Here is a 14,793-nt window from a genome sequence, read left to right as displayed (position 1 = left end):
GAATTAAGTTCTAAGACTAAGAGATTTATTCCATCTGCAGCCATATCCCTCCAGCTCCACTATTATGGGCTTGTGGGCAGGTGCAGTTTATTTTCTCCACTGGAGGTGGCACTCAACCACAGTGTCACTGCAGCTGGAGAGGAAGTCAGGAGGAACCCGGTTCCTTTGTGTGTTTCCTGGGTCACTGGGGAAGCAGTCCGGTTGAATGCTGTTTCCCCATGTGACCCTGGAGGGCATCTTGGGTCAGTCAAAGCCTATTTAAGGCCCTGGCCCCCGGGCCTGCTTTATGCAAGTGGGCAGTGCAGGGAAAGCTACTATGTCTATTAGGAACAGTTCTAGCAGCAGGGAAAGGTTCCTGGCAAGGAGGGAAAGCATAGGGCTGCATCTCTCCTGAACATCTTCCCCATTGGGCACAAAATGGCCGGGCCGCATTCTGCCCCTCTCTACAGATGCTGTCATTCTGGTGGTAACCCGCTCTGTTTACATTGCTGTAACTGTGAGTGTTCCTGGTTGAGCAGTCTTCCCACTAGGGTTGTTGTGAACTGTGCTGCATTGTTTCAATACAAGTTTATTATTGCACCTAACTGTGCGAATTATTGATGTCGCACCACGCTGCACCCCACCTAGAGGCTGATAGGAATAGTGACTGCAGTTTTACCACTCATGTCAGCTAGCAGCCAGGAGTGATGAGGCAGTGCTGTGGAGGAAGAGAGAGGCAGCAGGCTCCAGCATCCAGCTCCTCCCCTATGACTACATGCATCCTGTGAGTGTCTCCTAGCAGCCCTGGGGAATCTTCATAGGATGAGGATTGGCCTGAAGTAAAGGTAAGTGAAAGTGGGGAAGGGGGGCTCAGATTGAGCTTGCGTTATTCACACTTTATTGTCACTATTGTCAATCCTTTTTTATCTACTATCACTGTTAATGTCATTAGGCATATTGCTGTGATCACCTTTATGTTGCCCCCATATTGTCACAGTTGCCTGTTTGTTGCCCTCATATTGCCACATTTGCCCATTTGTTGCTAGCATGTTATCACAAATGCCCATTTGATGTTGTTACGACTGCATATTTGTTGCCTGAGTATTGTTACAATTGCCCATTTGTTTACCACGTATTGTAAGAATTTCCCATTTTTAGTACACTTCTGTTATGCTATTGTTTTAATTTTGTCACCTCCAGGGATTTGCAGCATATGCGATATGCACTGCAAGGAACAGATAGGATTAGACTGCTGTTTTCCAACTTCTGTAATTCCTCTGATATTCTATTGTATGCTGTTATTTTTAGCCATCTTTTTTCCTTTTTCTTTGAGAATTTCCCTCGAAAGTGACCTGGAGAGCTTCAAGATTGTTCTTATTTCTCCCCTTGCTAGTTTAGGTGCTATATATTGTATAAGGTACCATACTTAAAGGAGAAATTTTTTTTGTTTTTGTTTTTTGCAGAATCATACTTGCCTACAGTAGTTGGATGCAGCATTGGTTCGATGCCGCTGCCGGCTATAAGACTGAAAAGTGATCAAATACCGCCGATCGCTCGGTTCTCAGGGCTCCCTAAGCAAAGAGCTGGTGACTGTCAGTCAGCAGCTTTGTGCTCTGCCCCCCCCCCCCCGCACGCTCATTGGAGCGCTGGGCTGTTGAGGGGGCAGGACCGGCCAGCTCAGCCTCTCAGCGGATCATCAAAAAACTTGGAACTTTTCCAGATCCAGACCCAAATTTGAAGTATAAGAATGATCATTTGCACGATGATGCGCCCAAAATACGAAAGAGTGTCCAATAATCCAGACCACTCCAGGCACACCTACAATAATTAGACAAGAGAATTAGGATGAGAATATAATTTAAAATAATTTGATCTCCACCTTCCCAAACTTTTAATGCGGTCAGAACCAAAACCGAATTTAGCCACTTCCGTGGCAGCACCGATCCTGAAAGAGTGTGACGAAATATGGATTTTTGACAACTTTAATGATTTGCAACATTTGGACAAAATACTATTAAATTGGAACTTTGTGAGAGGAGACAAATCTTTGTGAATAAAAAGAACTCTACCTGTAGTAGGACGAATAGCCAAATAGGAAGACATCCTCATCACTGGGCAAATCTGAGAACCAGGACAAGATAACAAATGTAACCAAGTTAGTGCCGGTTCACACAGGGGTGGCACAACTTGCAAGTCACCTCACCGAGGCGACCTGCACACGACTTCAGCGGCGACTTGCAAAACGACTTCTGTATAGAAGTCAATGCAAGTCGCCTGAAGTCGCCCCAAAAATACTACAGGAACCTTTTTCTAAGTCGGAGCGACTTGCTCCTATTAGAACGGTTCCGTAGTACAGAACGGGAGGCGACTTGTCAGGCGGCTAGGTCGCCTGACAAGTCGCCCCTGTGTGAACCGGCACTTACAGAAATCCGTAATGCCACGAAGAAGGCCAAAGTAAACACTGCATTAAAAAGAATTGCTTCAAAAGAAGAAAAACACACTGAACTCGTAACAGAGCAAAAAGACGTGAGAATTTCAGGTGTAAGAGGACTCCTGTCATCTAAGCTAGCATGTAATTTTTTATAATCTTTAAGAGCTTGTTGAACAGAAAAATAGGTTAAACAAGAAATCAGATTGTTCAATTTTTGAAAAAATTAAATGCCTGCTAAATTCTTATAAACATAAGACCAGGAATAATCTGTAGATTATCTGTAAATATTCCAGAAATGCTAAAACCATATTTTCGGAACAATCTGACACCTGGGCTTTCCGAGTATTCAAAAATTGCAACCAAAGCAACCATGAGGACTGGTAGCCGGACCATGAGGCTGCAGCCAAGGATTTCTTAACATTTTCGAATACTAGACGATTTCCCATAAAAGAGATGGGCAAGGTGTTTCAATACAATCTGCTGTTGGTAAAAGGGAGAAAAACCACTCCATCTGTAAATGAGAAAGGGCGTCAGCTGTCTCATTCACCTTACCTGGTATGTATTTAGCCTTAACCCATATGTTCAGACAAAGGCATTTATAAACCAGGTAACGCAGAAGAGAAATCACAGGTGGAGATCTGGAAGTCAAACAATTAACTACAAACAAAACACCTCTGTTGTCAGTGCTAAAAGGGATCCTTTTGTTTGCAAAATTACTACCCCAAATATCCAGAGCTACAATTATAGGGAATAACTCCAGAAACACAATATTTCTGCAGAGGCCTCTGCTCGCCCAACTCGGCAGCCAAGAAGAAGCGCACCAATGATCTCCCCAAATTGCTGCAAAACCAATAGAGCCCACCGAGTCAGTAGATAAGCAGAAATCCCTGTCCAGGATGAAATCATCCTACCAGAAAGCTCTCCCATTAAAATGAAGTAAAAAATTCAGCCAAACCAGCAAATCCTCTTTCAATTCAACAGTCAACCGAATATGAGAACGAGGATTCTTATGACCCGAAATCACCAAATACAGCCGTCTATAGAAAATTCTACCTACTGAAAATATACCAGTGGCAAAGGCTAATAGTCCCAATAAAGACTGCAATTTCTTTAACCACTTCAATACCAGGCACTTAGACACCTTCCCGCCCAGGCCAATTTTCAGCTTTCACGCTGTCGCAACTTGAATGACATTTGCGCGGTCATGCTACACTGTACTCAAACAATTTTTTATCATTTTGTCCCCACAAATAGAGCTTTCTTTTGGTGGTATTTGATCACCTCTGTGGTTTTTATTTTTTGTGCAACAAATAAAAAAAGACCGAAAATTTGGAAAAAAACAAGTTTTTCTTTGTTTCTGTTAAAATTTTTTGTAAATAAGTACGTTTTCTTCTTCAATGACGGGCACTGATATGGCTGCACTGACAGGCACTAATGGGCACTGATGAGGTGGCACCAATGAGGTGGCACTGATGAGGTGGCACTGACGGGCACTGATGATGGGCACTGATAGGTGGCACTGATGGGCACTGATAGGTGGCACTGGTATACGGCACTGATGGGCACTCATAGGTCGCACAGATGGGCACTCATAGGCAGCACTGATGGGCACTCGTAGGTGGCATTGATGGGTACTTATGGGTGGCACTGATGGGTACTTATGGGTGGCACTGATAGGTGGCACGGATGGGCATTGATGGGCACTGATAGGTGGGCACTGATGAGCACGGATGGGCACTGACAGGTGGCACAGATGGACACTGATGGGTGGCACTGATGACACTGATTGGTGGCACTGATGCCCCTAAGGGTGGCATTGCTGGACATCACTGCAATATAATGGTGCCAATCAGTGCCTATTTGTGGGCACTGATTGGCACAGATTGGGCACTGACTGGGCACATTGGGCACATGTGGATGGCCATGGGGTACATACCTGGCCATCCACATGTTGCCCCCTTCCCTGGTGGTCCTAGTGGCGATCCCTGGTGGTCCAGTGTGGTCATCTGAGGGGGGGCTGCGCTGATAAACAATCAGCGCAGACCCCCCTGTCAGGAGAGCCGCCGATCGGCTCTCCTCTACTCGCATCTGTCAGACGCGAGTGAGGAAAAGCCGATCAACGGCTCTTCCTATTGACATCGTGATCAGCCGTTATTGGACATGGCTGATCACATGGTAAAGAACCTCCGCCGGAGTCAAACTGACATACCGTTCCACCGACCGCCGCAATGCGCGCGGCGGCATTTTATCCTGCTGGACATCATATGACGCCCAGTCAGGATAACTGAACCACCGCCCGGTCGTCATCTGCTATGGGCCGGGCGGGAAGTGGTTAATAAAATCTTCTTCTTGTTAATAAAGGATAAAAGAAGATTTTTAATTTTCTCAATTTTTTCTAAAGGCAATCTAAACCCTCTTTCTACGATGGTGATACCCAAAAATTCAATGCAAGTGGTTGGTAGAACTGTTTTCTCATATGCTAACGGAATACCAAATTCCTTGCAAGTTGTCCACGAAAACTTTCAACAAAGAAAAACATTGGGAAGTATCAGAAGGTCCTATAAATAAAAAATCATCAAGATAATGGATCAAGAATAGGGAACCAGATCTATAGGATACAACCCATTCCAAAAAGGTAGGAAATTCTTCAAAATAAAAACACGACAGCGAACACCCCATCGGCAGACAGCAATCAAAATAAAATTTTCCCTGAAATTGAAAACCCAAAGAACTAAAACAACTAGGGTGGATTGGAAAGAGCCTAAAAGCAGATTTAATATCCGCCTTAGCTAATAACGCAGAACCACCTAATGATTTAATCTTTTGTACTGCTTGCTCAAAAGACACGTAAGATATTGACGATGAATCCTCATTTATTTGATCATTTAGAGATGACCCTGCAGGAAAAGATAAGTGATGTATAAAACGATAAGTGTGAGGTTCTTTTTTAGGCACTAAACCTAAAGGAGATAAACGGAAATTGCTAAAAGGAGGATGATCAAAAGGACCGGAAATTCTGCCTAGGGCAATTTCAGCATCCAATTTTTTACTGATTAACAATAGTAAGTCAGACACAGATGTTAAATTATCCACCATAGTGCAACCCTGAACCCTGAAATTGTGGAATTAAAAAACCCTCATCAAAACCTCTAATGAGAAGGTCCGCTGTCTGCCGATTTGGATACCGCTGAAGCCATGGGAGCATGCTTGCTAAATTCACTGGAGTTATTGTCTTTAAGAAAAAACTCTTTTTGAGGCTGTTGCTGGTTTGCTGATGACATTTTCCGAAAACATTTTGATACTGATGTAAACCTCCACAGAGAGCGCACTCATGTTTGTATTTACATGTAGTGGGCCAACTGCATTGGTTATCATTAAAAGAAAAGCATATACCTTTCTTGTAAGGAACTGCGGATGTATTTGTAACATTACCTGTACTCAATCTGGGAAGAATGGGCTTCTGTGGAAAGAAAAGGTTAAGCCACAAACCCACATCTTTTGAACCCCACTGTAAACAAGGGTAGATTGACATTTTTTGACAAAATGCTTAGTCATATGTGAACCAAGAAAAACCTGAAAAACACTTGTATGCTTCCTGTATAATGTCAATAAGTTGAAAAAGGCCCGGACTCCTATCCAGAAAACGTTCACAAAGTACTAGAAAAAATACAAAAACCTTGTAACCAATTTGAAAAAGATTTAGGAACACTTCTGCGACGTTCTTCCTCAGATTAATCACCTTTATCCGATTGTAAAAAAGATTCTTTACTAGATGGTAAAAGTGATTAAAATATAATAAATTCACCTTTCCATATTTTATCTTTAATATTAGCAGATAAATGGAAACCCAAAGGTGACAAAAAACAAGGCATAGACTCTTTAACATTAACATTAGGCAAAACGCTGGTATTACAGGTAGCCGGAGCCGTTTTACCCTTGGAAAAAACATCCGCAGCTGGAATTACATCCTCTGACCTTGAACCCTTATCTGCTGACCAAATGACAGCAGTGGGGTCCTGATGTAATAAAATATTACTATGAGAAACCGATTGCATAGAAGACAAAGGAACATTCTGAGATGAGGAAGGAGTTGCAGCCTGAAACTCAGCCACAAAACTAGCTAAATAAGAGTAAAGCTGACTAATCAATTTTAAATGATGAGTCTCACCTTCTGCTGCCTACATTACCATGGAAAACAGGCTGTTGAGATGCAAGGAGCACTGGTATATTGGAGCCAGCTGCCCCCGCTTTCTGTTGGTCCGGTACTGCTGCACTGCTGGGGACTGCAGCAATCACGTTCCGTTGCCTAGACAACCTTGCCGAGCTAGGCGTCACTCGTTGCCTAGGTGACGATGACCTCAGGGGGATTTGCTCCGGACTGCTCCGCCCCTCACAAGCTCCTCGTTTTGGGACGGCAGTTGTCAGCTGTCTCTTGCTCTGATGGGCCGGCGTCGAATGCTCCGCCTCTTGTTCGGCCTCTCTTTCACAGCTCCTCCCGCTGACACATCACCCGTGACACAACCTGGGAATGGATGCTCTTCGCCCAAGTCCGCCTCTTCTTCCACAGCGCTATCGTCTTCCGGTGGATCTTCCACCCGCTCACTGATGTCCCCAGCGGACGCTCCTTCTTCTTGTCCCGCAGGTAACTCTAGACATCACCGGATCCAACCCTCTCCCTGCTCCGCTTCCACACGCTCCAAAAGCTGGCGAACGAGGATCTTCATACCGCTGAGGATAATCATTGCCGTGTATTATAGCGTGAAGTTACACTGTTGATCCTCCTCAGGCGACTGGCCCTGGACCCCACAGACCAGCTCTATATATATAGGGACCCCCTGGAATTCCAGAATATTCCAGGGGGTCATATGACCCCAGTTGACCTATCCCAACCCTAGGTGTTTTCCCCCTAGTTCTAGAATATTCCAAGTCAGCTGACCTGGAAAACCAATCCCAGGCTGTTCCGCCAATTCCACACAGCGGGGGAGCCTGGAAACTGGTCCTGCCACAATCCCATAAGGAAAGGGGGAGCCTTAAGACAGGCTAATCCCCTTTTTCCCCCATTCCAGTCAGCGGAGAGCCACATGTAAAACCTATTTCCTATAGTTTCACATCCTAACTTCCTACTTCCTGTTCCCACCCCCAGGCCCTCACACAGCTATGTAAATACAACACACACATAGTCTACATCTTTCCCCTTTTAAAGAAAGGATATGCATATATAAATGAAGTGTAATATAGAACCAACAAGGAGTGCAGAACAAAAACAAACTACAATAAAAGTAAAAGTAAAAGTCAGTGTGTGATAAAGTCTTGGAACTTTGGATTGGGTTTACACACTCTTCCAGATTGAGTAACAACTTGTGTAAAACCAATTTCCTCTAGTTTCACTTCATAACTTCCTACTTCCTGTTCCCACCCCCAGGTCCTCATACAACTATGTCACAGCCTCCCAGTATCTCCACAACATAGACACGGATCATTCTGTAGTTCCAAGATCAGAACTAGATGTTCAATAAAAAAAAAATGATATTAGGATTATAGGTCTGGTGAGCTCCAGCCAGCTGCTGATTTCTAATATCCCTCGGGAACTCCAGCTGTGGGATTCCATACCATCATAGTTTCTGGTTCTGTTCTTGCCCATCCTGAAGTTTTGAGTGTCCACTGAAGTTTTGAGTGTCCCCACTTGAATGATACAGTACTTCTTCTGTTCTCCATAACATTAATAGGATAGAAATTGGAGTTTTTACAGTGAAGAACACAAGTCATGCACATAATTAAATGCACATTTAGGTGTGGGATTGTAGGGCCCCTTAACATCAATGTATTTAAAAATGCATACGTATTATGCAAATAAAACTTAGTAAAACATGTGTATGTAATTTTAATGCATTACAGCTTTTTTCTCAATGTAATACACAATTTATATATATATATATATTTTTTTCCAAATTACCTCTTGCAAGCACATGTGATATCACAAACATTTTTAAATAAATCTTGAACTGCATTTTTAGTATGTTTGCAGCGCTTTACCATGAACTATGATATAACACTGCAATATGGTGCAAGAAGGATGTTTCTAAAACACAATGCAGTTCTAATGATATCTGGGGTGTAGAGAAGTCACAGTGCTGGGGTGTAGGGGGATTACGATGCTGGGGGTATCTGTGGTCTAGAGCAGGGGTCTCCAAACTTTCAAAACAAAGGGCCAGTTTACTGTCCTTCAAACTTATAATTGGTATCAGTGGGAGAAATAGTGCTTAGTCTTTGGTATCAGTGGGAGGAATAGTGCTCTTTCTTTGGTGTCAGTGGGAGGAATAGTGCACCATTGTTGGTATCAGTGGGAGGAATAGTGCTCCGTCTTTGGTGTCAGTGGGAGGAATAGTGCCCCATTGTTGGTATCAGTGGGAGGAATAGTGCTCCATCTTTGGTGTCAGTGGGAGTAATAGTGCCCCATTGTGGGTATCAATGGGGAGAATAGTGCCCCATTGCTGGTATCAGTGGGAGGAATAGTGCCCTGTCTTTGGTGTCAGTGGATGGACTAGTGCTCCATCTTTGGAGTCAGTGGAAGGAATAGTGCCCCAAGGATCAGAGTAAAGGTAAACAAAGGGCCACATCCGACCCGTGGGCTACACTTTGGAGACGCCTGGTCTAGAGGGTTCACAGTGCTGGGGGGTATCTGGGGTGGAGAGGGGTGACAGTGTTGGAGGGATATCTGGGATGTAGAAGGGTCACAGTGCAGGGGTATAGCTTAGTCATAGTGCTGGTGGGATATCTGGGGTGTAAAGGGATCACAGCGCAGGGGTAAAAGGGCCACATCCGACCCGTGGGCTACACTTTGGAGACCCATGGTCTAGAGGGTTCACAGTGCTGGGGGTATCTTGAGTGTAGATGGGTCACAGTGTTGGGGGGGATATCTGGAATGTAGAGGGGTTACAGTGCTGAGGATATCTGGGGTGTAGAGAGGTCACAGTGATGAGGGTATTTGGGGTGTAGAGGAGTCAAACTGCTGGGGTATCTTGGTTGTATTGGGATCACAGTACTGGTAGTATCTGGGGTGTCAATGGGTCACAGTGCTTGGGGATTGGACCAGGTGGAGAGGGGGAGTGGTGACATTTAGTCCAACCAGATAACTCCTTGTATTTATTGAAAAAAAATACAAGATGCTTTCTGAACAGCAGCAGCGTTTAGCGAGTTACCCCCCGTGGTTACTATGCAGAAGGGCAGCCACTTGGCACTGGACCTGGAAAACAGCAGAAATCATTGTAGTAGCAGCAATTACTACAGCAATTTACAGCTTCCACAGGGATAAGGTATGAGATATGCATACTTACATTCTTCATTGGTATACCTAAACTTCAACTTTAAACATCCACAAGCCAAAGATGCCAAAAACAGAAGGGCACTTCAATTGATCCTGAAAATTGGTTCAAGGGCAGTAAACAATATTCCTATTCTATCCTTAATCAAACCTGCTATGATTGATATACAGAAAGCAAGCACTAATGACAATTTGAAAAAAGTTGTGTTGTTGCTCAAAAGTCACCCTCAGTAAAGCATGTTATTTACAGGCAGCGCACATGAAAACTCTAGAACATGCATAGTTATTCTGTGGCTACTCCACTCACTTAAGCAGTGTAACAGTTTACTGACGTTTACTGAAAACTAGGAGCATGCAAAATCTAATTTAAAGGAAATATACAGTTTTGTTTCTAGATAAACATGTAAAAACTATCACTCCCTAAATGTTTTAGGCTCTGTTCACACTGCTGTGATAGCAAAGTCGTACGACTTTGCTTGTGACTTTGCCCTGCGACTTCCTTCCAAATTGATCTGACTTGGACTTGATCTGACATTTTAGGAGCCTGTACAAGAGCTGAAATTGCACTAAAGTCAGACCAAAGTAGTGCAGGAACCTTTTTTAAAGTCAGAGCGACTTTTGTAGTGTCAGTTAAGACGGCTCTCATTGGGAAACATTGAATTTGACATGTCATGCGACTTGGGGTCTCACAAGTCGGATGCCATGTCGCAGCAGTGTGAACCGTGCCTTAAAGACCTTGTAGTCATTGGTCGATATACAATTTTGTTTATGCAATTAGTTTTTTTATACTATCAATTTTTATTGAGATTTATCATAACAAATAAGAAAAAAAGAAAAAGACAATTATACACTCATATCCATTATTAATCTTATGCATAGTGTCTTAACTTACATGTATCACTCAATATATTTTTATTCCAAACAAAATAAACTAAATACTAAATATAACAAAAAAAAGGGAAAAAGAGGAAGGGATGGGAACACGGTCTCTCCTTCTCCTACTACCTCATAAAAGCATCAATCATCTGTGTAGTATAAGGGCTAGAAGAGGGAGAGGGGGGGAAAAAAGGTGGGGGGGGGGGGGATTTTTTACACGTAACCAAAACCTACACCCTGTGTGATCAACCATGATTAAATGTGCATGGTATATACAAAGTATCTCACAAGAGTGAGTACACCCCTCACATTCTTGTAAATATTTTATTATATCTTTTCATGTGACAACACTTAAGAAATGGCACTTTACTACAATGTAAAGTAGTGAGTGTACAGCTTGTATAACAGTGTAAATTTCCTGTCCCACTCAAAATAACTACTCCCCGCACTAGGAACACTCTGCCCTGGTGGCAGCAGCTTCTCTCTGCGGAGCCTGCATCCTTGACTAGATCTCTTCTTATATTTTACCTTCACCTTTTCTTACAGTTCCTCCTCCTCTTTTTCTTCCCCCTCCTCCAACCCCCACTTTTTTTCCCCTCTCCACCTCCTCCCCCCCTCCCTAACACCCTGGGAGTCAACGCGAGTTTGACAGCATGACTGTCAAGATCCTCTCTTGGAACATTAAGGGGTTGAACTCCCCAGAGAAGCGCACTAGTTGTCTTGCCGAGCTATGGAGACAAAGGGCTCACATCGCATTTCTCCAAGAGACTCACTTTAGGGCAGACAAGATACCCAAGCTAGAAAACAAACACTTCCCGATGGCCTATCATAGTCTGTCCTCATCCTCTAAGTCTAAAGGGATGAGTATACTCATCTCTGAGTCCCTCCACTGGCAATTTCTTGACAGGTACCGCGACCAAGAGAGAAGATTCCTGCTAAAGGGAAAAATGTATTCTCAGACCTTCACTCTTGCGAACATATAGCTTCTGAACTCCAACCTACTTCCCACCCTTGAGACTTTCTTGTCCACCCTCGACTCCTTCCTCGAGGGAACCCTTGTCTTAGGAGGGGGTTTCAACTTAAATTTGGACCCTCATAAAGACTCCTCCACAAACTTGTCTTCCCTTTCACGGGGAACCGACTTCACCTCAAAGATCTTTTGGGAAATCCTTAGGGAAATTAAGTCCTACTTCTCTATCAATGTAGACTCTGTGGACAATCCAACCTTAGTGTGGTCAGCGCATAAGTGCTTCATCAGAGGCATTCTAATCAAACATTGTCAGGCGGCCAAACAACGTTGCGCTAAAACCCTGTCTGACATCCTGGCACGACTTCACACTTTGGAACGTCAGCATAAGACTCGACCAGATAGTGCCACCGAAGCGGAACTGGTCCGTCTTCGGGAGGCTATTCGGGATCATTCCATGTACAAAGCGAAACATGTACTATTGAAGGCCCGTCGTTCATTCTACGAATACGGTGACAAATGTGGTCGTCTATTGGCCAATGCTTTACGCGCCAAGCGCTCTTAGACGTACGTTCCTGCTCTTCTCTTGTCACCGGTCTCCAAATTTCATTCGTCCCCAGAACTAGCGGAGACTTTCCGCGCTTTCTACTCCAAATTATATCATTTGGATCCACTTTCCACCTCCTGGTTGAAGCCCCAAAACGCTTTAGACATCTGTAATTATCTTTGAGAAACCGATCTTCCAACACTGATGACAGAAGAGCAAAAGGAACTGTCTAAACTTATTACCACGGAGGAATTTGCATCCGCAAAAGCTGACACCCAGTCCTGTAAGGCTCCCGGACCTGAAGGATTCACCCTCACTTACTACAAAATGTATCAGGACTCTTTGGTGCCTTCCTTTCAATGCTGTGATCGACGGACACAGCCTCCCTGCAGACATGCTGCCCGCCTCTATATCTGTGATCCCTAAGCCGGGTAAGGGCCCACTACTATGTGCCAGTTACAGGCCCATTTCACTTCTGAACTGTGATGTGAAACTATTCACTAAAATCCTTGCCTCTAGCATGAATGTCTTATTACCACGTCTAATTGTAACAGATCAAGTCCGTTTTATCCAGACTAGAGAAGCCAGAGACAACACCATTCGGACACTGAACTTTATAGAAAAAGCAAAACAATCCCGTATACCCCTGCTGTTCCTATCCACAGACGCCGAGAAGGCCTTTGACAGGGTAGACTGGTCTTTTCTCCAGGAGACACTTAAATTCGTGGGAATGCCAGACCCCATCCTGTCATGGATATCGGCCATCTATGATAATCCCACAGCGACAGTACGGGTAAACGGTTATGACTCCAGCCCTTCCCCCATCTCGAATGGCACCAGACAGGGCTGCCCTCTGTCTCCAATGCTATTCGTTCTTTCCCTGGAACCTTTTTTACATCATATCAGAGGTAATCAGGCCATTTGAGGCATTCAATCAGGCAAATCTCAACACAAAGTTGCGGCCTATGCTGACGACCTTTTATTCTACATTACCGAGCCCCTTACCTCTTTACCCTCCCTGTTGCAGGAGCTGAAGCGCTATGGCACCCTGTCTAATTTTAAGGTCAATCTACAAAAATCAGAGGCCCTGAATGCCTCCTTGTCAGATTCTACCATTTCAAACCTATGCCCCTTCTTCCCGTTCAAATGGGCTGCCCGCTCAATTCAATACCTGGGAACAAAAATTTCTTGCAAACTACCAGCCCCTCTTATCTACGCTCACTACTGATCTTAAGAAGTGGGACTCTCTGGCCCTTTCCTGATTCAGCCGTTGTAATATACTTAAAATTAATGCAATGCCCAGACTTCTGTATTTATTGAAGGCATTGCCCATCAAGATACCTCAAACGTTCTTACACGCCGTGCGTTCAATATTTATCAGATTCATCTGGCGCGGTAAACACCCACATCTCTACAGAGCATTAATACTACAACCAAAGATTAAGGGCGGTCTCGGGTTTCCAGATCCAGCCCTACACTATACTGTGGCATATATGACCAGGGTTGTGGACTGGTGCTGGCACAGCGACTTTAAACTCTGGGTGTCGCTGGAACAGGAGGCAGCCCTGGCCCCACTTGCGGGTCTACCTTGGGCAGGGAAAACTTCTGCCACCCACTTGACTCCTCATCCACCGACTGGACCAACTCTCATAGAACTGAAAAGGTTTTTCCGTCTATCCTCACTAAGAAACTTTCCATCCCCAATGACGCCACTTGTTGGTCACCTGGATTTTATACCTGGCCTCACTGACCCATCTTTTCTCTCGCAAGCCCCACAGGGACTCATGAGGGCCTCTTTGTTATTATGTTCCTCCGGCTGGATAACTACGGAGGAACATAAACCTCCGCTCTCTGCCCAAACCAACCCATTTTGTCAGAAAGCTCCACTCTTTTGAGGAACTATGCTTGGGTGAGGGACCGATCCGGAGGTCCTTATCAACCTCCTACAAATCCCTGCTAGACCTTCACGCTACTGAAGACCCCCCATTCTTGGCAAAATGGGAGAGGGACTTGCAAGTCACCTTCACAGAACCCCAAAAAGAACGCATACTTTTTTTCTCACAGAAATCTTCTCTATGTAGCAAATATCAGGAGATCACACAGCACCCCAATATTGGCAGAAAAACACAGAATTGTTAACATTTTTGCAGATTTATTAAAAAAGAAAAACTGAAATATCACATGGTCCTAAGTATTCAGACCCTTTGCTCGGTATTTAGTAGAAGCACCCTTTTGATCGAATACAGCCATGAGTCTTTTTGGGAAAGATGCAACAAGTTTTTCACACCTGGATTTGGGGATCCTCTGCCATTCCTCCTTGCAGATCCTACCAGTTCTGTCAGGTTGGAAAACGTCGGTAAACGTTGGTGGACAGCCATTTTTAGGTCTCTCCAGAGATGCTTAATTGGGTTTAAGTCAGGGCTCTGGCTGGGCCATTCAAGAACAGTCACGGAGTTGTGAAGCCACTCCTTCATTATTTTAACTCTGTGCTTAGGGTCATTGTCTTGTTGGAAGGTAAACTTTCGGCCCAGTCTGAGGTCCTGAGCACTCTGGAGAAGGTTTTCATTCAGGATATCCCTGTACTTGGCCGCATTCATCTTTTCCCTCGATTGCAACCAGTCATCCTGTCCCTGCAGCTGAAAAACACCCCCCACAGCATGATGCTGCCATGA

Source organism: Aquarana catesbeiana, linkage group LG05, assembly GCF_042186555.1.
Source record: "Aquarana catesbeiana isolate 2022-GZ linkage group LG05, ASM4218655v1, whole genome shotgun sequence".
Classification (NCBI taxonomy): domain Eukaryota; kingdom Metazoa; phylum Chordata; class Amphibia; order Anura; family Ranidae; genus Aquarana; species Aquarana catesbeiana.
The sequence above is the reverse complement of the archived record's forward strand: the minus strand, read 5'-3'. Positions refer to the sequence as shown.